At 48.0% G+C, this 24,507-nt stretch overlaps 1 protein-coding gene across 4 annotated transcripts in view; it reads right to left on the bottom strand.

The window, feature by feature from the left end:
* Positions 1-19,667, bottom strand: part of MAPKAP1 (MAPK associated protein 1) — a 220,409-nt gene extending 200,742 nt beyond the window's left edge. Inside the window, exons 1-2 of one of the 4 annotated variants that reach the window (XM_058672117.1) lie at positions 19,407-19,666; positions 7,804-7,993 (exon numbers count right to left, since the gene is read on the bottom strand). The gene's annotated coding sequence lies outside the window, so the exon portion shown is untranslated. Of the gene's footprint in view, positions 1-7,803; positions 7,994-19,406 lie in introns of all 4 variants that reach the window. The other 3 variants (XM_058672119.1, XM_004593568.4, XM_058672121.1) reach the window with 3 other exon arrangements.
* Positions 19,668-24,507: the final 4,840 nt, after the last annotated feature.

Genomic DNA, 24,507 nt, shown 5'->3' with positions numbered 1-24,507 from the left:
GGGTGCCAGTTCTAATCCTGCTTCCCATCCAGCTCCCTGCTTGTTGCCTGGGAAAGCAGTCAAGGATAGCCCAAAGCCTTGGGACCCTGCACCCGTGTGGGAGACCTGGAGGAAGTCTCTGGCTCCTGGCTTCGGATCAGGTCAGCTCTGGCCCTTATGGCCACTTGGGGAGTGAATCAGTGAACAGAAGATCTTTCCTGTCTCTTCTCTCTGTATATCTGACTTTCCAATTAAACATAAATTAATCTTAAAAAAAAAAAAAAAGAAAAAGTCCGGGAACACGTCCCACGGGCAAGAGCAAGATGCTGTGTGCTGGGGTTCTAGCATCTCCATTACACAGATGAGGGAACAGGTCCCGAAAAGCAAAGTCATACTGCAGCAAGGAAGCCAGGAGCTTCAGTAGGTCCACTTAACTTAAAAAAAAAAAAAAAAACGGAGGGCAGATTCTGTTACTACCCTTGTTTTGCAAATTAGTTCAAAAAGGCAGAGACTTAGCCAAGGCCACACAGTTGGTAAGAGGTGAAGCTGGCAGGCCACCCTCCCCACCAGCTTCCCAGGCAAAGTCGTGGCAGATGGCCCCAGTGTTTCTGTTTCCTGCCACCTACACAGCAGGCTTGGATCAGCACTTGCCATTGTGGTCATGTGAGGAGTGAATCAGAAAATGGAAGATCTATTTCTCCCTCTAACTCTTTCAAAATAAACAAGCAAATCTTTTAAAACAAAATAAAAACAGGCAGCCTGACTCCAGAACTCTCTTCTAAATCACTACTCTACGCTGCCTTGCTTTTGACTTTAAATCCTTCTCATCACAATCTTCCTAACCCATCTGTCCCACGGGTCAAGGAATCTGCTATTCGACAAGCATGAATATCTAGACATGCTGCTAGTTGAGTATCAAGTGCAAAATCACACTACTAATCCACAGAGGCTTCTAGCAAGGGAGAAAAGACATAACACACACACACACACACACACACACACACAGAGAGCAATGTCAAAGGAATCTATAACAATGTACTAATAGAAATTCAAAGAAAAACGTCCATATGAAGCTAGATACTTAAGACAAAGGTTTCAAAGAAATGTCCTGCATCCAGATAATCAACTTCCAACTTAAGGACAATGACAAGAGCTGCCTATGACAAGAAGTCCAGCAAGGTGTAATGCTGGACTTCTCCACCTGCAACGTTTCAGTACAAGCCAGCCCAGTTCCCCTTAGGAACCACAGATTCCCATCAGGCCACACAGAAGCCAGCACAGCAGCAGAGCAGACAGCCATCCTCTGCAGTCGGGGAGTCAGGGGAGGTAGGAGAGGTCGGCAGCAAACCATCAAGCACGCAACTGCGGGGTCAAAGCTCTACCAAGCACTAAGGACGGGAACAATATCTGTCTTTCCCTAAAGGATGGAGTGAGTGAATTGCTGCAACCATGTTACACAGACCTGGCCTACAGTAAGTACTACACAGATGTCTAGTACTGCTACTTTTAATCCCTGCTCTAAAATCAATCTTCAAAGATGAGAAATTGGACAGTTGGAAATGGGGGACCAAAAGCAACATTACACAAGAGATGGTATGAGCCGAGACTCTGAAGCAGGAACGGACCATGTTCCCAAGTAACTGAAACCACACTAATTTTCACAATTGCTGATTAGCTTAGCATTTCAGAGAGACTGCTATGGTGGGCATATAGAAGACTAATCCCACAGACAAGACAGAAGACAGATTTTGAAACTGCAGGGAAGAGATAATAAAATCTGAAGACAGTGAAAGATGGGTCTGTAAATTCAAGAAACAGTCAAAAAGGATTTGAGACAAAAGCCAGTAGATCTGATGACTGAATGGATGTGGCATGATTAGAAGCAAAGTTCTCAGCCCGGCGTGGTAGCCTGCAGTTCAAGTCCTCGCTTTGCACACTCTGGGATCCTGCATGGGCACCGGTTCTAATCCAGGTGGCCCTGCTTTCCATCCAGCTCCCTGCTTGTGGCCTGGGAAAGCAGTGGAGCACAGCCCAAAGCCTTGGGATCCTGCACTGGCATGGGGGACCCAGAAGAGGCTCCTGGCTTCGGTTCGACGCAGAATCGGCCACTGTAATCACTTTGGCAGTGAATCATCGGACAGAAGATCTTTCTGTCTCTCCTCCTCTCTGTATATCTGGCTTTCCAGTTAAAAAAAATTTTTTTTAAAGGAGAAAAGTTCACAGTTTGTATTTTGGCAACAACAAATGAAGCAATGAACTCAACAGAAGAACAGCTTAGCAGGCCGAGAAGCGCTGGGAGGGATGCTTCGGACACACAATGGGCCTGCAATGTCCATGGGTTACCCAAACGGGAGCTCAAGAGAAAATTCTAAGCAAATATGGGAGACAGCTACATCAGACAGACAGTAGCTAGCATTGAGGGGTAGTGAGTAATGCCTCTGCCTGCTATGCCAGCATCCCACATGGGCACTATTTCCAGTCCCAGCTGTCCCACTTCCAAGTCAGCCCCCTGCTGAAGTACCTGGGAAGGCAGCGGAAGATATGTCAGGTCCTTGAGACCCTGCTGCATATGCGGCCGACCTGACTCTTTATTTTTTTTTTATTTTTTATTCTATTTTGTTTTATTATTTTTTTTTTCTATTTTTTGACATGCCAACGGGGCAGGAACGGGTAGAGGTGGTGAAAATCAGGAGGAGAAAAGAGGGGAGAGGAGAGAGAGCAGAGAGACAGAGACCAGAGAAGGAGGGATAAGAGAGAGATAAGAGCAGGATAAGAGCGGGGTAAGAGCGGGGTAAGAGAGGGAGGGATAAGAGAGAGAGCAGAGAGACAGAGACCAGAGGAGGGATGAGAGGGATAAGAGAGCCGAAGTTCCTGACTCTTGGCTTCACCCTAGCTTAGCTCTGACCATTACAGCCACTTGGAAAGTGAGCCAACAGATGGATCTGCTCTATTCCTCCCTCTTTGTAAACTCTACCTTTCAAATAAAGAAACTTTTTTTTAATGACCAAGACCCTGGATATGAATGAGCTTATCCAGAGAGAGCTTATCTGGAAAGGGTACCCCTAGGAGAAAACTCAAGGAACAAACAACAGTTGAAGGGTATGCTAAGAAAAACGGGCAACGAAAACAGATGCTCACCTAGATTGTGCAGTTAGGGTCCATGCTGGAAGGCTCACACCAGCTCACAAGCATCTCAGCACTTCCTTCCTCACTGGCTCCCTCCCCCTGGCATGTCCCAGGAAGAAGGTTCCCAGATGGTGAAGCCTGGCGGAAAAAGCACTAGGAACTGTCTCTTCCTATCTCTAACGCCCAACAGATAAGGCTTGGCACAAAAATGCTTACGGATTCAGCCTGGCAGAAGACAGAAAAGTGAAAAATTTCCCAACTACTTAACTAAAAGCTTATGGAACCTTCTTGACTAGGGCTGCCTCCAGCCCGGTCCAGAACGGCCCAGAGCTCAAGAACAGCAACATTTGTGGCGTGCTGCCTGCGGGGAGGCATCACGACTCAGCTGCTTTGGAAAGCAGTCTGGCATGATCCTCAAAATGTTAACCTCAGGACACCACTAAGCCAGCAATTTCACCCCTAGTCTGCACCCCAGAGAACTGAAAAAAGCATGTTGACACTTAAATTTGTAGATACATGTTCATAAGAAAATTCATACTTGTCAAAGGGTAGAAATAACCCAAATACCTGTTCACTGTGAACAGATAAACAAAATGTGCTATATATCCAATAAAATATTGTTTGTCAACACAAGAGTGAAGTGATACATGCTCTGACGCAATGAGCCCTTACAGCACGGGCCAAGTGAAGGCAGCCAGGCACAAGGCCCCTTCTCAGGCAGTCCCTTGTCTGCAAGTCCATAGGAACAAACAGGTGCGTGCTTTCCAGAGGCTGAAGGAAGGGGCAGAGGAGGAGTGAGCAGTGACTGCTAATGGACACAAGGTTTGTTTCTGGAGTGACAAAAGTTTAGAATTACATAACTGTGATGTTGCTCAATTTTGGAAATATACCCAATTTCTCCTGCAAAAAAAAATGGAGTTTTCTGTCTTCCCTTTGGAATAAACAAATGGAAAGGCACAAAGCAGGAAAGGAAACACGGCCAGAGAGCAAATCCAAAGACTCCGAGGGCTGGCGTGCTTCCAGGCCCGACTGCCTCTCCTGCCAGGGCACACAAGGGCGATGCCTCCAGTCAGGAGGCTCCTGCCACGGGCACGGGAAACCAGGACCCAACTCCTGCTCCCAGTTGTAGCCCAAATCAGCACCAGCCTTTACAGGAACCCTGATGAATTTTTTTTTGCAGGCATCTCTCAAATTTTTTAAATAATTTTTAAAGGAAAGAAGTACAATTCAATTTTAATATTAAATTTCTTTATTTGAAAGGCAGAGTGACAGAAAGAGAGGGAGACAGATCTGCTGGTTCACTCCCCAAATGACCACGACTGCTGGAGCCAGGCCAGGCTGAAGCTGGAAGCCTGAACACATCCAGACCGCCCACATGGTGGCAGGGCCTGCACAGTCAGGCCGTCTTCAGGAGCTCTCCCAGGTACATTCACGGAGAGCTCATCAGAAGCCGAGCAAGCAGGATTCAGACAGATGGCACTGCATCACAACACTGGCCTCGAGAAATGCAACTCTTCATAACAAACGTGGAAGAGACGTAAGCACACACATGGTTTCTATAACTCTGACATTAATACCAAACACACTCAAAATGAGCTAACAGCACCTCAGTGGGAATGGTGTTCCAGACTACTCCGCAATCACTGGGAAGGACAGAAAAGGTACAACTTTCCCTTACCCTCATCCCCTGCATCCTCTGTCCCCTAGCAGAAAGCTTGTTGAGACACACTCGACACAAACTATGCTTTCTCCAAAGTGCTCACCAAGTGAAGATTACTGCAAAACACACTCGCAGCTGCAAGCAGGACAGAGGACGTTCCGGGCCCAGGCTAAGGGACAGAAGTACAACTGAGCCACACCCTGATGTGGGACTGAGCGTTTCCTCTGTAGTTACTCACCAAGCTTCAGCTTTTGAAGCACACTGAAAACACGCAATTTATATTCTCCAAGTCTCAGGTAGAAACGATATTGTCATTAAAGACAAAAAAAACTTTCTTTCTCGAGTTTCATAAATTAGGGGCTCTGTTTGCCTGTTTTTGGTATTTTGTATTTTACACCAACAATTTAAACTCTTACCACATGTTTGTTGTCCAGGCTAACAAAAACACAAGTTACATCAACTTGGAATTTTTGTTGTCATTATGAGAATATGACCACACTTTTAATTCTGCTCATATTTCAACTCAGCAACTTTAATTTCATCTTCCAAGCTTCATTAGCTTATAAACAAACTGTTTCTCAGGTAAACTGAATTGCTCACATAAGGATCTTAAGCAAATAAATAAGTACAAAACAGCCAGAGATTATAAATTAGAGCAGACAAATCTGTATCTAGCCCCACACCAGTAAAGAGCATTCTATCAATAGAGTGAAATGCTAATCTCCTAATTAACAACCTAATTAGGTAATTATGGCTTTGCAAAGGGATGCCGAAATGAAATATGACAACATGGTCACCTCTTTATATGGCACCTGTGGGCTTTTTCAGCTGTCATTGCAAAGAGTGCAATATCAATTTGAACTGATGACAAAGTGCTGTCATTTTTCATTCTGATAATATACAGAAAGCTTTGGACAGAGCAGTTTACAAAAGAATCAACTTGCCTGATATTTTTCTAATTTAAACACATTCAAATACTTCATTAAATTTTTGCATGTGTTTTAATTCTATATAGAATCACCAAGCATTAAAAACCTGGTCACCATGCTTAATTGTACAAGATTAAATGATTTCAATCATAAAATATCTAATCATTACAAAAGACTAAAATCTCAAATATAGGGAATTACCTAGGTTGCCCTGCACCTAGGCAAGTGTAACACTGCCAGCAGAAAAGCAGCCAATAGTTGGCAAACATTTTGTGTTAACCATATCAGTGTGCTAATACAGATGTCTGTCCTATTTTTCAATTTTTAAAAAAGATACACAGAGAACTCTACATGAACGGCAGGGGTATGGAGAAGGGCTTCCAGATTGCTCAGGGAAGGGAGTCTGGGAACACACTGGAGTGGGGACAGTCAAAGGCATGCTTGACAGGTGAGCAGTGATTTCTGGGAACTTCCACAGAGCAGCAACTGTGCTTGTGCGTACAGGAAGGAGCTGAGACAAGATGGCTTAGAATAGGGAAACCAGACGGTATGTCTGGGCCACATCAAGGCGCCCACCCACGTGGGAGACCTGGGCTAGGATAGGTAGCATTGCCATCACCCACTGGCCCACACTAAAGCTGGGGCTGGGAGGGCATGCCTGTTGGGGCTAAGTTATAGTATCTGCCCGTGAATGCTGGACCAGAGGGTGGGCCACAGCACCTGCTGGAACAAGAACAGATTTGGGAGCAGATGCTGTAAGGGATTTGTGGGTTTGTCTCTGTGGGACTTCAGCATTCACAAAAGCTGGGGGTAATGACGAGCTGAGCCAGGCTGCAACCACCAGCACCCATGAGACAGAGCTGGGAGTGGTACGATAGGGTAACTTTGGGAAATACCCTGCTAGGATACAGCTCCCACTGGGAAGCACAACTGCCACAGAGCTAGGGGTAGGCTGGGCCAGGCTTCAGCACCCTGTTGGCATGTGTATGGTCCACCTTTGGGGAAAGGCTGGGCTGAGCCAGTCTGCAGCACACAAGCAAGAGTCAAGACAGGGTACAAGCTGGGACAGATTGGGCATAACACCTACCAGTTCACATGCAGGTGGAGGTATGCTAGGGTTGGGCCACTCTGGGCCTCACTGTTGCATCAGCCAGTGAGAGCTGGAACTGAGGGCAAACTAGGCTGAGCCAGGCTGGTGAATACTGACACTAGGAGCAGGCCATGCCAGACTGGGTCACAGCACCCAATGGCATACACAAGACCTGGAGTTGGGAGTGAACCTGGTAGGTGAACTTCGGGGATGTCTCTACTAGGTCACGGCTTCCATGAGTGAGCGTGAAAGCTGGGACTGGGAGCAGGTTAGTCTGAGCAGGATATAGCACCCATCAGCCCCAGCATGTGGGCTTGGTCTAGAGGAGGACCAGCCTGGATCAGTACGCCACACATGCTGGCATGCACAAAAGCCAAAATGGGTGCAGCCCAGTTGGTTGGGTGGCAGTACCTGCTGCCATGTGCCAGGACTGGATGCAAATCATGTCAGGTTGGACCACAATACCCATGGCAAAAGGAAGATCTGGTACTGGGAGCAGGCCTAGCAGCGGAACTGTGGGCACTCCCTTGCTAGGCTATAGCTTCTGCTGTAAGCCTGAGAGCCAGGGCTGTGGGCAGGTGGGGCTGGACAAGGTGGCAGCACCTATCAGTATATATGTGGGATGGATCTGGGGATGGATTAGGCTAAGCAAAGCCATAGCACTCAAGGGTGTGCATGAGAGCCAGAGAAGATGAGAGCCAGGCCAAGCAAGGTTTCAGCCTAGTGAGGGTTTGGGGGGTTGCCCAACTAGGCTGGGACACTCACTGATACGTTTGAGCACGGGGGCTGGATTAGGTTAGGCCACAGCACCTATAGATTCACCTGAGAGACGGGGCTAGAGATAGAACCAACCATGCAGCTACATCCACCAGAATGTGCACTGGCTAGTACAGGTAATAGACCTAACCTGATCCAGCACTACCTGGCACATACAAGGGTCAAGTCTGAGCTCACCCAGGCAAGGTTTCTTGGGAGGACACCCCAGCCACAGGGGAAAATCACAACGTATGTGGACCGACCTTGGAGTACATGCATCAGGACTGGGTTTCGTCAGTTGTTGAGCAGACAGCATGCCCAGGTATAGGCGAGAAACGTGACAGCCAGCTCATCTAGGCCAGAACAGCGTATCGAGTGCCTCATAAGGAGATGGAAAGCAGAATATGTTGATTGAACAACTCTCCTGGCAAGCTTTGCAGCAAGTGTCTGGGTCTGTGGATGCATTAAGGGGGATTTGGTCAGCCCATAGACTGTAGGAAAATTTTCTCAATGCTGGTGCAATGAAGCCAGCAACACTTCAGCAATATCAAAACCACTCAAGTAACACTGAGAACATTCTTCCCCACCTCAGGGTCTCTAACATGTCATCAAGCAGAAGCTGATGTAACTCGAGAGTAAGGAGCAAGCCCCCTCCTGCTCCCCCACAGCAGACAGAGGAGAAGAAGAAGAACCGAAACATTGTCCCACCCACCTTCTTCCATACCTGGACCCTCCTGACCCTAAAAGGCCCACATGGGCATGCATCCCTCTCAACACTGTTAACCATAATAAAAATTTTAAAATGTTTAAAAATAATCCAAAAAATAGAAGGCAACAATTCATCAAGATTATTCAATTTTCATAATGACTACTATTATAAAAAAAAAACTTGCATCAATTTTTTCTTAACAAAATAAAAACTGAGATAGAAATCTATACTTGCTAGCGTAAATTAGAATAGAGATGAGGCCTAAAGAATCCCTTAGCACACAAAGCAAATCAGACATCTTAACTGACCTTAACCTTGCTTGATTCGCAAACATAAGCAACACTGAAGTTGTGCTCATTCTTGTGCATGTGTGTATTAAAGAAAAACAGAACTTAAGCTCAACACTGAAAAGCTGCCAACAAAATCATAGGGCTCTTCCAAGGGCATGGACCAAGTAAGACAACTGTATACAATAAGCAATCAAGTGTTTTCTGCTTTACTTCCATGTTCTTCCTACATATGAACGTGTGATGCACAAATCACTCTCTGTTCAAATAGACTCTTAAAATTCTGTATGGCTGCTGCTTTTTTTAACACACTTGTAAACATCCTTATCAAAAAGTGCCTCCCAGTACATGAGCAAACAACTGACAAAAGAACTTTCCACTTGATGATCAACCTCAGTGTCTTGGTGATAGATTATATTCTCTCTGAAAATAAGGACAGGGTAGTCACAGGCCTACTCATTGTTCCACTGGCCACTGAAGCACGGTAGCAATGGTGCATCTCTATCACCAACAGGAACATTATTCCTCCAAGATACGTCTAAAGATACAGGGTGGGGAGAGCCTGGTTTTGGAATCTGAATATTTATGTCAAGACAAAGAAAAACCATGTTCTGGGACCAGAGCAGTGGTACATCAGGCTAATCCTCTGCCCTGTGGTGCCAGCATTGCATTTGGGTGCCAATTCATGTCCCAGCAGCTCCACTTCCCATCCAGCTCCCTGTTTGTGGCCTGGGAAAGCAGTCAAGGATAGCCCAAAGCCTTGGGACCCTGCACCCATGTGAGTCACCAGAGGAAGTTCCTGGCTCCTGGGCTTCAGATCAACTCAGCTCTGGCTGATGCAGCCATTTTGGGGAAGAGCAGATTAAGAGCTTCTCTTTTTATCTCTTCCTCTCTCTCTCTCTCTCTCTCTCTCTCTCTGTAAAATCTGCAAAATTAAATAGTTTTTTTAAAGTTGTAATTGAAAAAGAATTTGCAGGGGTGGAGAACCTTTTGTCAATGGTCATTTGGATACTTACTAAATCATACACCTGCTATACAAAATTATCAACTTCAAATTAGCCTGCTAGGCTTAGCATGATGGCTCAGTGGCTAAATGCTCACCTTGCACAAGCCAGGATCCAATATTGGAGCCAATTCTAATCCCAGCTGCTCCACTCCCTTCCAGCTCCCTGTCTTTGGCCTGGGAAAGCATGGGAGGATGGCCCAAACCTGTGTGGGAAACCTGGAAGAAGCTGGCTTTGGTTTGGCTCAGCTCTGGCCATCGCAGCCACCTGGGGAGTGAACCAGCGACGGAAGATCCTTCTCCCTGTCTCTCCTTTTCTCTGTGAATCTGCCCTTCCAATACAAATAAATAAGTCTTTTTTAAAAAAATTAGTTTGCTACATATTTACTGCATTTCTGAGTTCCACCTACAGTTACCTTGGCAAGGTCATACCAAATGACTTCACAGGTAGGACTTTACTCACTGCTGAACCACAGTGAAAGCTAACCTGAAAACACAACCTATGATTTGAGAATCATCTGCATTTACGAATAGCCTGCTGCTTGAAATGAGAGTCAACAGAGGCTAGTGTTGAAGTAAAGCAGATTAAGCTGCCAAAACTGCCACCTATAAAGCCAGAATTCCCTAACAGGATGTTGGTTTTCAGTCTAAGCTGTCCCACTTGTAATCCAGCTCCCTGCTAACATACCTGGGAACACAGCCTAAGATGGCGAACCTCAGCCACCCACATGGGACACCCAGGAGGAGTTCTACGATCCTGGTTTCAGCCTGGCCACCCCAGCCACTGCCGCCATTTGGGGAATAAACCAGCAGACACAGCATCTGTTTCTTTTACAAGTGCTCCTGGACACTCACACAGGAGATAAGAATGGAGCAAGATAGCCTAGTGGCTGAAGTCCACACCTTGCACGCATCGGGTTCCCATATGGGCGCTGGTTCTAACCCCGGCAGCTCCACTTCCCATCCAGCTCCCTGCTTGTGGCCTGGAAAAGCAGTTGAGGACGGCCCAAAGCCTTGGGACCCTGCACCCGTGTGGGAGATCAGGAAGAGGTTCCTGGCTCCTGGCTTTGGATCAACTCAGCTCCGGCCACTGCAGCCACTTCGGGGAATGAATCAGTAGACAGAGGATCTTCCTCTCTGTCTCCTCCTCTCTGTATATATGACTTTCCAATTAAAAAAAATAAAAAAGAAAGAGATCCAGACTCCTGGTGTGCCCTGGCCCAACCCTGCGCACTGTGGCCATTTGGGAAGTGAATGAATGGATATGACATTAGTTCTCCACAACCCCCACATGCATTCATTCTCTTTTTCTTTCTGCTTTTGTAAATTACATAAATTACATAAAAATTACAGTGAGCATCTTTGAACATGAATACAGTTCTACACCTCTAATTTCATTGACAAAGATTCCTAGAAATGGAATCACAAGTGCAAAAACATGCATGTCCTTTCTTAGCGCACCTAATAAACACTCACCCTGCCAAACCCTGTTTTCCACAAAGGCTTCACACATTTACATTTGCTCTAATACAAGTGACTATTCCAGCAGCAATCTTTGCCAGCAACAAGTTATTATGCTTTTGCTAACTACTTAAACTTCAGACCATAAGACTAACTGTAATCACTCTCACAACATAACCAATAACACTTTCCATAAGCATTAAGTTTAAAGATTCACATATTTTTAAACTAAGATGCTGGACTCTATGTTTGGTATACGCTTGCAATGGGGGAATCTCAACTGAACTTGAGCTGTGGTTGTGCAACAAGGTGGAGGAATCCACCATGGTGGGAGGGTTTGAAATAATTAAAAAAAAAAAAAAAAAGTGGAAAAAAAAAAATTCTGCCCAGTCAATAAGGAAAAAAACTAAATGAAGCTGTTAGAAACTCCTCAACTTTTATAGTTTTCATCGTAGATCCCTCATTCAAACAGTTACATGGTCCTCACTACACTCTTTGTGTGTGTCTGAGTTTCAAAATGGTTTGTAACAAACAAACATGGCTATCTTATCCTCTTTCTCTCTCATTCTCCCTGAAAGAGAGCAGTAGATTGGGGGTTACCATTCAGAGTGGCAGCTGATGCCCTAAAACTGGAGGGCGTCTATAGTGGTCCATCTGTTTTATGAAGTTAACCTCTTGGAGCATTAATATATTCTTTACCCATCCAGAGCTCCATTCCTTGGTGACATATTAATGTCATCTAGAGAAATGATTGATGCACTCTGCGTTCTCTCAGCCTTGGATACCTAGGGAGTAAAACCTTGGCAAAGGCCCAGGTACATCCTAGGGTAGTGAGCTTGGGATACACAGCAGTTTCATTTTGCAGCCATAAGTTGGTTTAGTCAGAGGATAATTTGTACCAAGAAAGACTGTTTATGAAGGTGAAATTTTGGTGGCCTACAACACTTCTCAATTTGTGAGCATATTTTTGACTGGTTACATAAGTTATTTCTGTGAATATTTGCAGGGGTCTAATTCTGGTGGTAGAAAGGGTAATAAAAAATGTGAGTGTATTTGATTTGTTTAAAAAAAAAAAAGATTCACATATTTTTCTTGCAAAGGCAGATCTACAGAGAGGAGAGAAAGATCTTCAACCTACTGTCTACTCCTCAAACGGTTGCAACAGCCAAAGCTGAGTTGATTTGAAGCCAGGGTGCAGGGTCTCAAGGCTTTGGGCCATCCTCCACTGCTGTTGTAGGCCACTAGCAGAAAGCTGGATGGGAAGTAGAGCAGCTCAGACATGAACCGGCACCCATATGGGATGTGACACTTCACAGAAGAGGATTAGCCAATTCAGCTAATGCTTTGGCCCAAAGCATTAAGTTTAAATGAGTAAGAACTCTTATCAGACCCTGAAGCCCCACACCACCTCCCAATGCAGTAAAAGTTTAAAGATTTACTTTGCTTTCAAAGGAAAATCATTCCTTCAAATAATTTCTACCTATTTCTCCGCTGAAACAGTACTTATTTATAATACATTACTTTAAGATGAGCCCATAGGGAACTGAAAAATGTGGGGTTTTATTTGAAGTTTTACACATTTAGTCCATTTTACCTGCACTAATAATAAAGACATATTCATAAAAGCACACTTAAATATAGGATATTATGAATCTAATACTGCATGTATTTAGAGGCAAATGTGACACAATATTCAATTTATTTCATGATTACTACAACTTAATTCCAGCAGTTATTCTAATACCTCCTTGCTCTTTCCAGAATTTCAGGTTTGCTTGTTAAGTGGTTTCTCCCATTTTTCTTATTTCCAATTACTTAAAAACTGTTTTCTACTTTTGGTCCAGATTTTGTGTTTCCTATATTAAATCTATTTCCCCAATATATCTAGACTGCTGCCAACTAGAGTTAATAAATTTTGAATGACTGCTCAGGATTTATTTTCTTCATTTTTATATTCTATGCTACTTCCTTATACAATAGCTTATGAATGAAAACAATGTATCTAGAAGTCCAATATTTCTTCAATTTTCAGCTTATGGAAGCTGGGTATTAAAATAAAAATAAATTAAACTCTTGGGTTGGGAACTCCCTGACCATATTTCTCTCATTCTGCCTGGTGTCTCTACGCCCCCTTTCAATCTTCTGTATATAGTCAGCAAAGCACTGTACGCGCCTGGGGAGTGCGTGGCCCAGCCAGGTCCTTTCCCCAGGAAAGAATGAACAAAGAACCCAGGGAAGAGGGCAGGGCTGACCAGCGGCTCCCTCCCTGCCATCCTGAAGGAGCCACTGGCTAGAAGAGAGCCACTCTCCACCCAGCCTCCCCCAACTGGGTGCTGCCAGTCAACCGAGCCACTTTGAGCAGGTCAATTAGAATCAGAAAGCTTAGCAACCTGGAGAGATTTCTACCAGACTTGGCCCATTATCATCCCAAAGGGGAAAAGGACCCAAAGGTCTGTAAGCAACCTGACCAACTCCAAGGGCAGTGACTGGCGTGGCTCAGTGCACTTTCTACTAAACTACGACTCACTGGATTAGAGTAAAAAAAACAAAGGACACAAAAGCCGTTAGCAAATTTACAATGCCACTTCACTATACTGTGGAGAACCCCTAAACACATGAGTCGGTAATGTGAAAAATGCTAACAGTGGGGCTGGTGCGGTAGGCTAGTGGCTAATTCTCATACAACCGCCCAGGATCCCATATTGGCACCAGTTCTAATCCTGGCTGCTTCTTTCCAGATCCCTGTTTGTGGTCTGGGAAAGCAGTAGAGGATGACCCAAGGCCTTAAGACCCTGCACCTGCATGAGAGACCCAAAAGAAGCTGCTGGATCTGGGCTTCAGATTGGCTCAGCTCCGGCTATTGTGGCCACTTGGGTAGTGAACCAGTGCATGGAAGATCTTTCTGTTCCTCCTTCTCTCTGTAAATCTGCATTTCTAATTAAAGAAAAGAAAAAGAAAAAGAAACTAACAGTGGCACCCACAGTGACTGCCCCCTAGGATGTATGCCTCATAGGGGTAGGGGTTCAAGTCCCACTGCTTCACTTTACAGCCAGCTCACTGTGATGTGCCTGGGAAGACAGTGGAAGATGGTCCACGCGATGAGACTCCTGCACCCACATGAGAAGCCGATGAAGGTCCCTGCTTCATCCTGCTGGAGCCTTCTGAGAAGTGAATCAGGGCACTCAGGAGCTTTCTACCTCTGCCTTTTCATCTGTAACTGTTCAAATAAACAAATAAAACTTTGAAACAACAAAGTGGTAAAAGCACTGAACAACTGTGTAAGTTCATCTCCTCGTCCCTGCTGAAATTCAGCCCACTTACATAAGAGAGGTGTGCCCTTGGCCACTTCCCAGAAGGTGGGGCTCAGCTGAAGCTACAGCTTCCTGACTGTGCTCCCCGAGGGGACAGCATTGGTAACCTCTCACCATGCTGTCTCTGCTCTCAACAGGGTGCACCCCACCTCAGCCGCCAGGCCTATCCAAGCTCACAATCCAGCTGCCTAGGAACAGACACCCTTTCACAAATCTAGATGGCCATCTTTTAAATGCAATTTTTTGAACAAATGCATTTTGATCCAGACAGCATCCTTTCAGAAAAATCACAAAATCCAGACACCAGATCCTCAGATGGCAACGACCACCTGGACATGGGTGGGTGGCTGGCCCCCTCGGGTAGGACTCACCAGGGTCCTTCCCACTCATAATAGTGCACCTGGACATATGACTTACGACCCCTGAGGCAGACATTCAAACAGTAACGAAGACTTATGCAGGTGGTAATTTTTTATCTACTGTTGTATTCTGAACCATTAGCTCTTCACATCAGAATAAAAGTCTCTCTGCAAGTTCTTTCAGCCTGAAACAGAAATCCACTGACTGTAAACACTTCTCGATTCTACAGGAGTTTGGCAAACAGTGAAGGTGCCACTTGGGCTGCCTGACACATCTGAATGTCTGAGTTAGGGTCCCAGCTCTCCTTCCACACCTGCCTTGTACTCATGTGTGCCTGGGGAGTGAGTCAGCTGGACGGCTCGAAGACCTGTGTTCCTGCCACCTTCAGTGGAACACAAACTGAGCTCCGTGCTCCAGGTTTGGCCTGGTCCGGCCCTGCCCATTGTAGGGCTTTGGAGAGTAAACCAGAAGGCAGAAGATTCAATCTCAAACTCTCAACTAATTAAAAACATTTAACAAAAAAAAAGATAATTTCCAATGAGGGGGTATATAGCTTTACAAAAAAAAAAAGCCTCAACCATCACCATCAGTAAATGCATGTGTATGTATTTTTATATCTATTTATTTGCAAGGCAGAGTCACAGACATGCGAAGAGAGAGATCTTCCATCGACTGGTTCACTTCCCAAATGGCTACAACAGCCAGGAGCCAGCAGCTCCACCTGGGTCTCCCACTTGTGGCAGGTGCCCAGGCACTTGGGCCATCTGTTTGCTCCCCTGGGGCATTAGCAGAGAGCGAGACGGAAAGCATAGCAGGCCAGGGGCGGACACCAGGATGCAGACGGTAAGCCTTTCCCGGCAGCGACAGCATCCCATATGGATAATTAGTTCAAGGTTCCAATCCAGCCCTCTGCTAACAGCCTGGGAAAGCAGCAGAAGATGACCCCAAGTCCTCAGGCCTCTGCACCCACATGGACGACCCAGATGGAACTCTTGGTTCTTGGCTTTGGACCAGTCCAGTCAACACTGCCATCTGGGGAGTGAACTACCAGTCTCCTTCCACCCCTCCTGCCCCGACGCCCTCTGCATTTTGGAAAGAAAAAGAAATATACATATATATCTATATATAGGTAGATATATATGTATATATAAAATTTTAAAAAGAGAGACTGAAGAGTAGTCATCAGGATTCAAACCAGCATCCAGACGGGATACCTGCATGGCAGGTGGCAGCTGCATCACTGGCCCCGAAAAACACATTAAAAATGACAGACTGAGTGATGAGCTCCTCCCGTTCAGAAGCAACTCTCCACCTCACTGACCCAAACACCCAACACAGTGACCACCACCACGAAGGCACCGCTCCGCGAACAGCCTGCCCTACAGGCCTCTCCAGAGAGACCTGTCCACCAGCAAGTAGGTACAACCCAGAAGGGCAAAAGGCCCAAGTCTGGCTGACTGAAAACCCTTTCATCTCACCCTCTGTCAGCTGTACAAGCGCAATGAAGCCATTTAACCTCTAAGTGCCCCAGTTTCCTCATCTGTAAAACCTTCTCACACTAGAATAAGCAAGATGAAGCCCAGACCAGCCTGCTGCCGCAAGCACATAGTCATGAGCTACCATCACCAGGGTGCACCTGTTTGTGTCCACTCACCCTGCGGGAACTTCTACCCCACCACCTACAGCCCACATCCTCCACTGCAATGTTAACAACCTCAAGAAGGTGACCTGGTTTTATTCTTTGTATCCCCAGGGCCTAACACTTTGCCTGACACTGCTGAGTAGAGTCCGAGATACCCACAGTATCTAACCGCAAGGGTCATGTGCAGAAACTAGAATTTCCGGCCCTGGCATTGTGGCACAGGTGGTTAAGGTGCTGCCTGCAACCCCAGCATGTCATGAGTGTGGGCTGGAGTTCCAAACGCTCCACTTGGGATCCTGTTTCCTGTTAATATGCCTGGGAAAGTGGAAGACGGCCGGAATATCTGGACCTCTGCCATCCACATGGGAGACTTCAGGTGACTTGCAGCTTCCTGATTTCTGCTTGGGGACCCTTGAGACCACTTGGGGAATGAGCCAAGGAATGGAAGATCTTTGTCTCCCTCTCTCTGTAACTCTGCCTTGGGATTAAAAGTGCATCAAACTTCCAAATATTTTCAGATTTGGGGATATTCCCACAGGCTTTATCGATTAAATATCCCTAATCCAAAAATCCAAAATTCAAAATGCTCCAAAATCGAAACTTTTGGAGTGTCCTGTAAGTGCTCCGGAAGTTTTGCCCTGGGGTGGATGTCTGACTTGGTGGCTCAGGGAGACGCCTGTGTCCCATGTCAGGGTGCCTAATGGCCACACCCCTTCCGGCCCCTGACTCAGTTTCTGCGGGTACAGATCCCGGAAGGCAGCAAAGATGGCTCAAGTGACTGGGTTCTGCATCCATGTAGGAGACCATGACAGAGTTCTCAGCCCCCAACTTGTACCCCGGCCCAGCCTCAGCCACTGCAAGCATTCCAACAGTGAACCAGTGCTTGGCAACTCTATGTCCTCTCTCTCTCAAAAAAAAATCTTTAAAATTCCAGATTTGTATTTCTGGATTAGGAATATTCAACATACATGAGGCCCTTGATGCACACTTGCTCACTACTCATTCATGTCACATGTGGGATCTATAACACCCCCCAGTCCTGATCCCTAATAAAGGAAAATGATGCTTACTTGGGGCTTTGGCACAGGAGGTTAAGCAACCACCTGCAATGACAGCATCCCATATGGGCATGGATTTGTTTCACTTCCAATCAGCTTCCTGCTAATGCACCAGGGAAAGCAGTATTTGACAGCTCAAGCGTGTGGGTCCCTGCATCCATGTGGAAGACCCAGAAGAAACTCCTGGCTCCTGGCTTGAGCCTGGCCCAGCCCCAGCCTCATAGCTGCAGTCATTTGGGCAGTAACCCAGCAGATGGGAAATTTCTCCCTCTAACTCTGCCTTTCAAATAAACAAAAACAACAGTAAATTTTAAAAAGAAACTTGACAAAGGCTGTTGACCAGGACAGAGACCAGGAGTGAACCCTAAGCCCCTGCTGAGTCTCCACAGGCTACCCCCTCAGCCCAGAATCAAAGCAGGCGACTCATCTACGATCAACCTGTGCTCCTGCCCACATCCACACCAGTCTTAGTACCATCCTGTTTAACATTCACATTTGTTTCTTTGTATACTTTCAGTGTGTGTTTGGAAAAAACAGCTGTGGGATGAGAAGTCAGGAGAGGTTGAGGCAGCAGCCAGAGTCGGGGTCGAGTTACGTGCGCCATTCATCTGGGGTTTCCCACTCTGTAACCTGAGGTTAGAATGCTGAAGCAAGAGGACCCTACAGATGATACCCCAGACACAGCGCAGAGTAAGGTGTGTTGTACTTCCCCTTGCAAAGCACTCCCCAGCATCAAGGCACCCAGCCACCCTGCGACACTGCAAAGCGTCCAGGTCACTAAAGAATGCACACAGCCTACTTGTCACTGTGTCACAATTACAACTTCCTTCTCTCTCCCACTAACCTGCACTCCCTGTGGGCCACACTGGCTCTGGTGTATCTCTACGCAGCTTCACTCCGTCCCTAGGACACAGCCCTCCTCAGTAACTGCCTGCCAAATGAAATCCCTAACCCAGCAATGAGTGTTCCTAGGATTCCAGAGAAGCCATCATGTCCAGCCAGAGCTGTCCAACATTGGGTTGTGGGAGGCCAGCGTTGGCTGGGCCACGGCACACTTCTCCAGAGGAAGCAGGGGGGAGCCTTCTGAAGCCCTGCAGAAGACCAGGGCCACAGGGAAGAACAAAGTTGGCCTGACCTGGGTGAGCCACAGCTCAGAGGGGAGGCTTGGTGCAATCCCGCAGGCCCCAGGAAGCCTACAGGTGCGCAAACTAAAGGCCGCGAAAACCACCACTACCGCGCACCACCAACTGTCCTGCATCTACTAGGCACCTCGTGCAAGGGGGTCCCAGAACACAAGGATTAAACTACAGGGCCCCTTTTTCTGCTCTAGTGAAGCTCCACATTAAAGGTTTCACCCCTTCTGCTAGTCAAAATAGAAGCAGAGTTTGGACCTTTTTTTCAATATAACCCTACGTTTTTAAACGGAATACCTCCACAGGTTCCCACCTGGGTAAGTTTTCAACTTTGCTGACCTGGGTAACATGATTTTTCCACTTGGGCTGACTTCCAAGAAAGCACTTGTACCGTTCAGCATAAGGTTTGGGCCCAATTCTGGGTTGGGGGGAGGGGAATCTTTGGTTACATGACAACTTACTCCTGTTCAAGACGGTTTTCTTTCAGCCTTCAACAGACCCAGAAAACTCCCACGAATGTTAAATAAAGAAATAAACAGCAAAATCGCAGCAGTGTTCTAGCGAACAAAAAGTCTTGAAGAGGCTGGGGAGAAGGGGACCACACGGGCAATCTTTCCACAACTTTGATTTTCACACGGTGAAGATCGGGGTGCCCAGCAGCTCGTGCGGAGCGCAGCAAGTGTCACCTGCACACGTCCCCCAACCCCTCTGGGTCCCCACCGCTCCCAACTCACAGCCGCAGCTCAGGCTCCAGGCAGCTTCCCGTTCTGGAATGTGCCCGGAAGCGGCCGCTGCTGGCCCCCTGCGCCCGGGGCCTGCCGGGCGGCCCGCTGGGCAGCGCCGCCAGGTCCGCCCGTGGGAGGGACGGCGACCAGCGAGCTGGCGGCTGGGGCCACCTTTACCTGAAGCTGCTGCCACACTACGAGGCCGGGGTGGCCTGGGGACACGTTCCCGAGGGGGGAGGGCCCGGCTCCCTGATGCCTCCCGGCCCCGGCCCCGACTCGGCCCGGCGCTCGTCCCGGCCCTCTCAGCTGCCGTCTCCCGGGCTCGCCCTCATGCCCCTGCCGCCCGCCGCCCGCCGCCGACCGGCCGAGCAGCAGCAGCCAGCGAGCCCTGCTTCCCCGAGCCGCGCCACGACCCGGAACCGCACCCCGCTGCACCGGAAGTGCCTGGCTGAGACGGTGCCTCCGGCTGGAGACGTAGTGCGCAAGCCCCAGAGCCGGGCGCGTTGGTGGGGTGGGGCCGGACGGAGGGTCTGCGCCTGCGCGTTTCTCCTCCGAGCGGCCGCGCTGGGCCTGGGCATCGCGTGGCAGAGCCTGCGCGGTCTGGCCGTGTACGCCCGCGAAGTTGGGTTGGTCTTGAACTCAAGTCCACGTTCACGTTCCCCGGCGAATCCCCTCTCTTTCCTCCCACTTCCAAGGAGCAGGGGTTCTCGGTTCATTCAGAAGTAGGGAATGAGGCAGCTTAGTTCCAGGGTTACGGCTGTGAGAACCAAACAGCGTGAGGTTTGGCCATCAGGCAGTTCCTGGCGTCATAAACGCGTGGGGGACACGGAGCCACCACTGTTTTATCATCTGTAAAACAGAGAAGCCGATAAGCAGCAAGAACGGCAGATACCTGCATCTCACTTAAGTCTGTGGGGGGCACTCTGCCAAAGCTACAGGGGTGAACAGGTGAGTTTTTCTGTGACACCTGACATGTTATTTTGCCCCCCTAACTCTCTGTTTTCACCTCTCTCTCACCTCTCTCTCAAGTCTAAAACCCAGCTGTCCCAGCGTCCCTTGGGCCCTCTAAAGACCTAGCTAAAATCAGAATCGATTGGACCTGCGGCTCATCTCTGCTTTCTAGAGATCACATACCTTCCCTGCCGCTTGCACAGTGTGAGGTTTCATCTCTCCAAGCTATCTCTTTACGTTTATCTATAAAGTGGAAATGACCAAGTCCAGGTGGGTGCTATGGCAGAGTGCATCAAGCTGCAGCCTGAGAGGTCACATGCCCATATCACAGTGCTCTTGGAGCCCCAGCAGCGCCACTTTCGATCCAGGTTCTTGCTCATGCGCCTGGGAGGGCAGTGGATGCTGGCCCCTGCACCCACGTAGGAGACTGGGGTGGTGGTCCTGGTTCCTGGCCTTGGCCATTTTCGTTTGGGCTGTGAACCAATGGATGACATAAATGGCATTAAATGTGCTGTTTTCTAGAACTCCAGAGAATGCAGGCAAGCCTGTGACTAACACTTAACGCTCACCGTCATTTCTGCTCTTGTCAATAAGCAGACACCTGTCAGTGCCCAGCCGAGGCACAGGAGTGTCAGCGTAAGAGAATCAGACTCTGCCCTCAAGTTCTGTGGGTTAAAGTGGTTCCCAAGGTGGCATCTTTAGAAGCAGGTTAAACCACAGCTGCAATGCCACATTCCCCTGTCACAGTGCAGCTCTGCCTGTGGCCACGCTCCCTGCGGATGTGCCTGGGAAAGCAGTGCCTGACGTCCCAAGTCTCTTTCTCTCCCCTCCAGCTTTTGCTGTTGCCCTCTGTCACTTTGCCTTACAAATAAATACATTAAAATATATATATATATAAAAGTTCCTGTGGCAAGTTGGCATGCTGGGAAATAGGGACAGATTTCAAAGGCTGTGTTGAGGGTCCTGGGGAGAATGAAGAGTCTAAACTTAGATAATATTAATGTAAGGGTTTGTATGATTTTCCTGTAGTTAGAGCTGTCACAGTAGAAATAGAAATATACCAAAAGCCAAAACATTGGATTAATGCGAGGAAGAGGGTTTGCCAGACAGGTGTGATGGGGTCAAGAAGTTTAAAATCTCGCCTTTTAACAATGTTTGAAGAGACAGCCACAGAATGTATGACATGCGTTGCTAGGGGCGAGGGACAGATGCGATTGTGGGCCACTGAGAGATTGTATGACACATGGGGCTTCTCTGGACAGGGTCACTGTACCTTCAGGTAATCTAGGGAGAAGGGGTGGATCAGAAGGGGAAACCTGGAGGGCCTCCCTGGGTCAGGCCAAAGCACCCACCCAGGGCTGGGGGCACTCCAGGCCAGGCTAGGTTTTAGCACACACTGGCACCCATGAGAGCCATGTTTGAGCCATGTTTGAGCCAGGCTCTTTAGGGTCTCCCTGACCAGGCCATAGCACCCATCAGTGAGTGTTGGGGCTAGGGACAGAACATGCTGGGCTTGGCCACAGCACCCATGAGAACCTGAGCTGGGAGCAGGCCTGGTAAGGGATCTTTAGGGATGCCCCTGCTAGGCTGCAGCACCTGTAGGCACATATGAAAGCAGTGGCTGGGGAAGACTGTACCAAGCTAGAGTGCAGCACCTGCCAGCGAATGTGAGCGCTAGATTGACGGCAAGTCAGGTAGGGGTCCCCAGGGATCTTCCAGACTAGGCCACAGTACCTGCCGGTACAAGTAGGAGCAGGATGTGGACTTGAGCTGGGCCAGCACACATAAGACTGGGCCTGGGGGCATGCCAGGCTTGGCTATGGGCTACAGCACCCACTGGCACGTACAAGAGTCACATTTGGGGCCTGGCGGCCGTGGCCTAGCGGCTAAAGTCCTCGCCTTGAAAGCCCTGGGATCCCATATGGGTGCCGGTTCTAATCCCGGCAGCTCCACTTCCCATCCAGCTCCCTGCTTGTGGCCTGGGAAAGCAGTCGAGGACGGCCCAATGCATTGGGACCCTGCACCCGCGTGGGAGACCTGGAAGAGGTTCCTGGTTCCCGGCATCGGATCGGCGCGCACCGGCCCGTTGCGGCTCACTTGGGGAGTGAATCATCGGACGGAAGATCTTCCTCTCTGTCTCTCCTCCTCTGTGTATATCTGGCTGTAATAAAACGAATAAATCTTTAAAAAAAAAAAAAAAGAGTCACATTTGGGGACCAACTCAGTAGGAGCTCTTAGGAGTCAGCCCAGCAATCGCCAGCCTCATGGAACCCCACGTGGACACCTAGTCCAGCCTCGGAGCACATGCTATGGGACGGGGCTGCCCAAGCTGCTGACTGCTTGTAAGGAAAGACAACATACAGGCATGCACAGGAAACAAGATGGCTAGCCTCTCGGATTCAACAGAGGACCTTGAGTGCATCTTTTTCCTGGGACTGTGGATTTTGCTAACCAGTAGTCCTTGGAAAGATTTTCTCAGCCCTGGAGCTACAAAACCAACAAGTTCCCAGAACTGTCAGCTTCAGAACGCTCTTCCCCACAGTGGGATGTCTAAGGTATCAAATGACCATCCCCCGTCCCTCGATACAGATGCGGTTCCAAGCAGGGAACAGTCCCTTCCCCTCCTCTGGTGTAGACACAGAAAAAAAAAAAAAAACTGGAGCCTGGCGCGATAGTGTAGTGATTAAAGTCCTCACCTTGCACGTGCCAGGATCCCATATGGTCGGTCACTGGTTCGTATCCCGACAGCCCTGCTTCCCATCCAGCTCCCTGCCTGTGGCCTGGGAAAGCAGTCAAGGACGGCCCAAAGCCTTGGGACCCTGCATCCGCATGGGAGACCCAGAAGAGGATCTGGGCTTCTGGCTTCAGATTGGCGGAGCACCGACCGTTGCGGTCATTTGGGAGTGAATCATCGGACGCAAGATCTTCCTCTCTGTCTCTGTTCTTTGTATATCTGACTTTCCAATAAAAATAAATGTTTAGAAAAAAAAGAAAAAAAAACTAAGACATGTTCTCACCTACCTTCCTCCACACTTGAACCTCCACCCTAGTTAAAGGTCCACATAGGCATGCCTCCCTCCTAGCTTGCAAACAGTTTGAAAAAGAAATGAAAAAGAAAAAAAAAAAGTCCCTGGGTTGCCAGGTGATTCCCCACCGTCCTTAGGTTCACTCATGCAACTGCAGTCAGATTGAGGCTAGAGTGATGTGTAGGGCTAAGATGGTCTCACTTGGCCAGGGTACCTTGCTTTTCTCCTTGTGGCCTATCCAGTGGCTATCTTGGCTTTGTGTAACATCGAGGAAGGATTCTAAAAGGGTAAGCCACGTGTCAGGTGTTTAATACATTGGTGAGGGCCTGACACAATGACTCCATAGGCTAATCCCCCCTTAAAAAATGACAAGTTCCCATATGGCCGTCAGTTCATGTCCCCGCTGCTCTACTTTGCTCCACTTCCTTTCCAGTTCCCTTCTATGGCCTAGGAAGGCAGTGAAGGATGGCCCCAAGCCTTGAGACACTGTGGCCACATGGGAGACCCGGAAGAAGCTCCTGGCTTCAGCCTGGACTGGCCTTGCCTGCTGTGGCCATTCAGGGAGTGAACCTGGCAATGGAAGATCTCTATCCTTCACTATCTCTGTCTCTCTCTGCTATTCAATAAAATGAAAACATTTTTAAAGCAAATAAATTGCATGTACCAAGGTGAGCTTGACAGGTAAAAGGAAAGCACAAAATTGCTTAACCAGAAAAAATTTTTAAAGATTTATTTATATTTATTGGAAACATATTTTGAGAGAGAAGGAGAGACAGAGAGAAAGGTCTTCTGTCCTCTGATTCACTCCCCAAATGGCCACAGTGGCCGGAGCCGAGCCAATCCAAAGCCAGGAGCCAACAGCTTCCTCTGGGTCTCTCATATGGGTGCAAGTTCCCAAGGCTTTGGACCATCTTCCACTGTTTTCCCAGGCCACAAGCAGGGAGCTGGATGGGAAGTAGAACAGCTGGGACAGGAACCAGTGCCCATATGGGATCCTAGCACATTGCAAGGTTAGGACTTTAGCCATTAGGCTACCACGCCGGGCCCTGAACCAGAAAATCTTACACAGATACTTTGAGGATCCTCTGTAAATACAGGTAAGTTCCGGGAGCTAGTCGGAAACTGACCTGGTTTTGTTTTGTTTAGTTTTCAGGCTGAAATCCCTTTTCAGGTCCTTGAGGTGAAACGTGGACATTGGGGTGGTATTGTAGTGTTGTTGTGGCCACATTTATAGGTCAGTTGTAGATCCTTCTCAAACCCAAGGCTCTAATCTAGCTTCTACTAGTATCTCTTTGCTCTAA

This window comes from Ochotona princeps, chromosome 14 (assembly GCF_030435755.1).
Source record: "Ochotona princeps isolate mOchPri1 chromosome 14, mOchPri1.hap1, whole genome shotgun sequence".
In the NCBI taxonomy this organism is placed as follows: domain Eukaryota; kingdom Metazoa; phylum Chordata; class Mammalia; order Lagomorpha; family Ochotonidae; genus Ochotona; species Ochotona princeps.
Note: the sequence above shows the minus strand (reverse complement) of the source record. Positions and strands in the feature narration are given on the sequence as shown.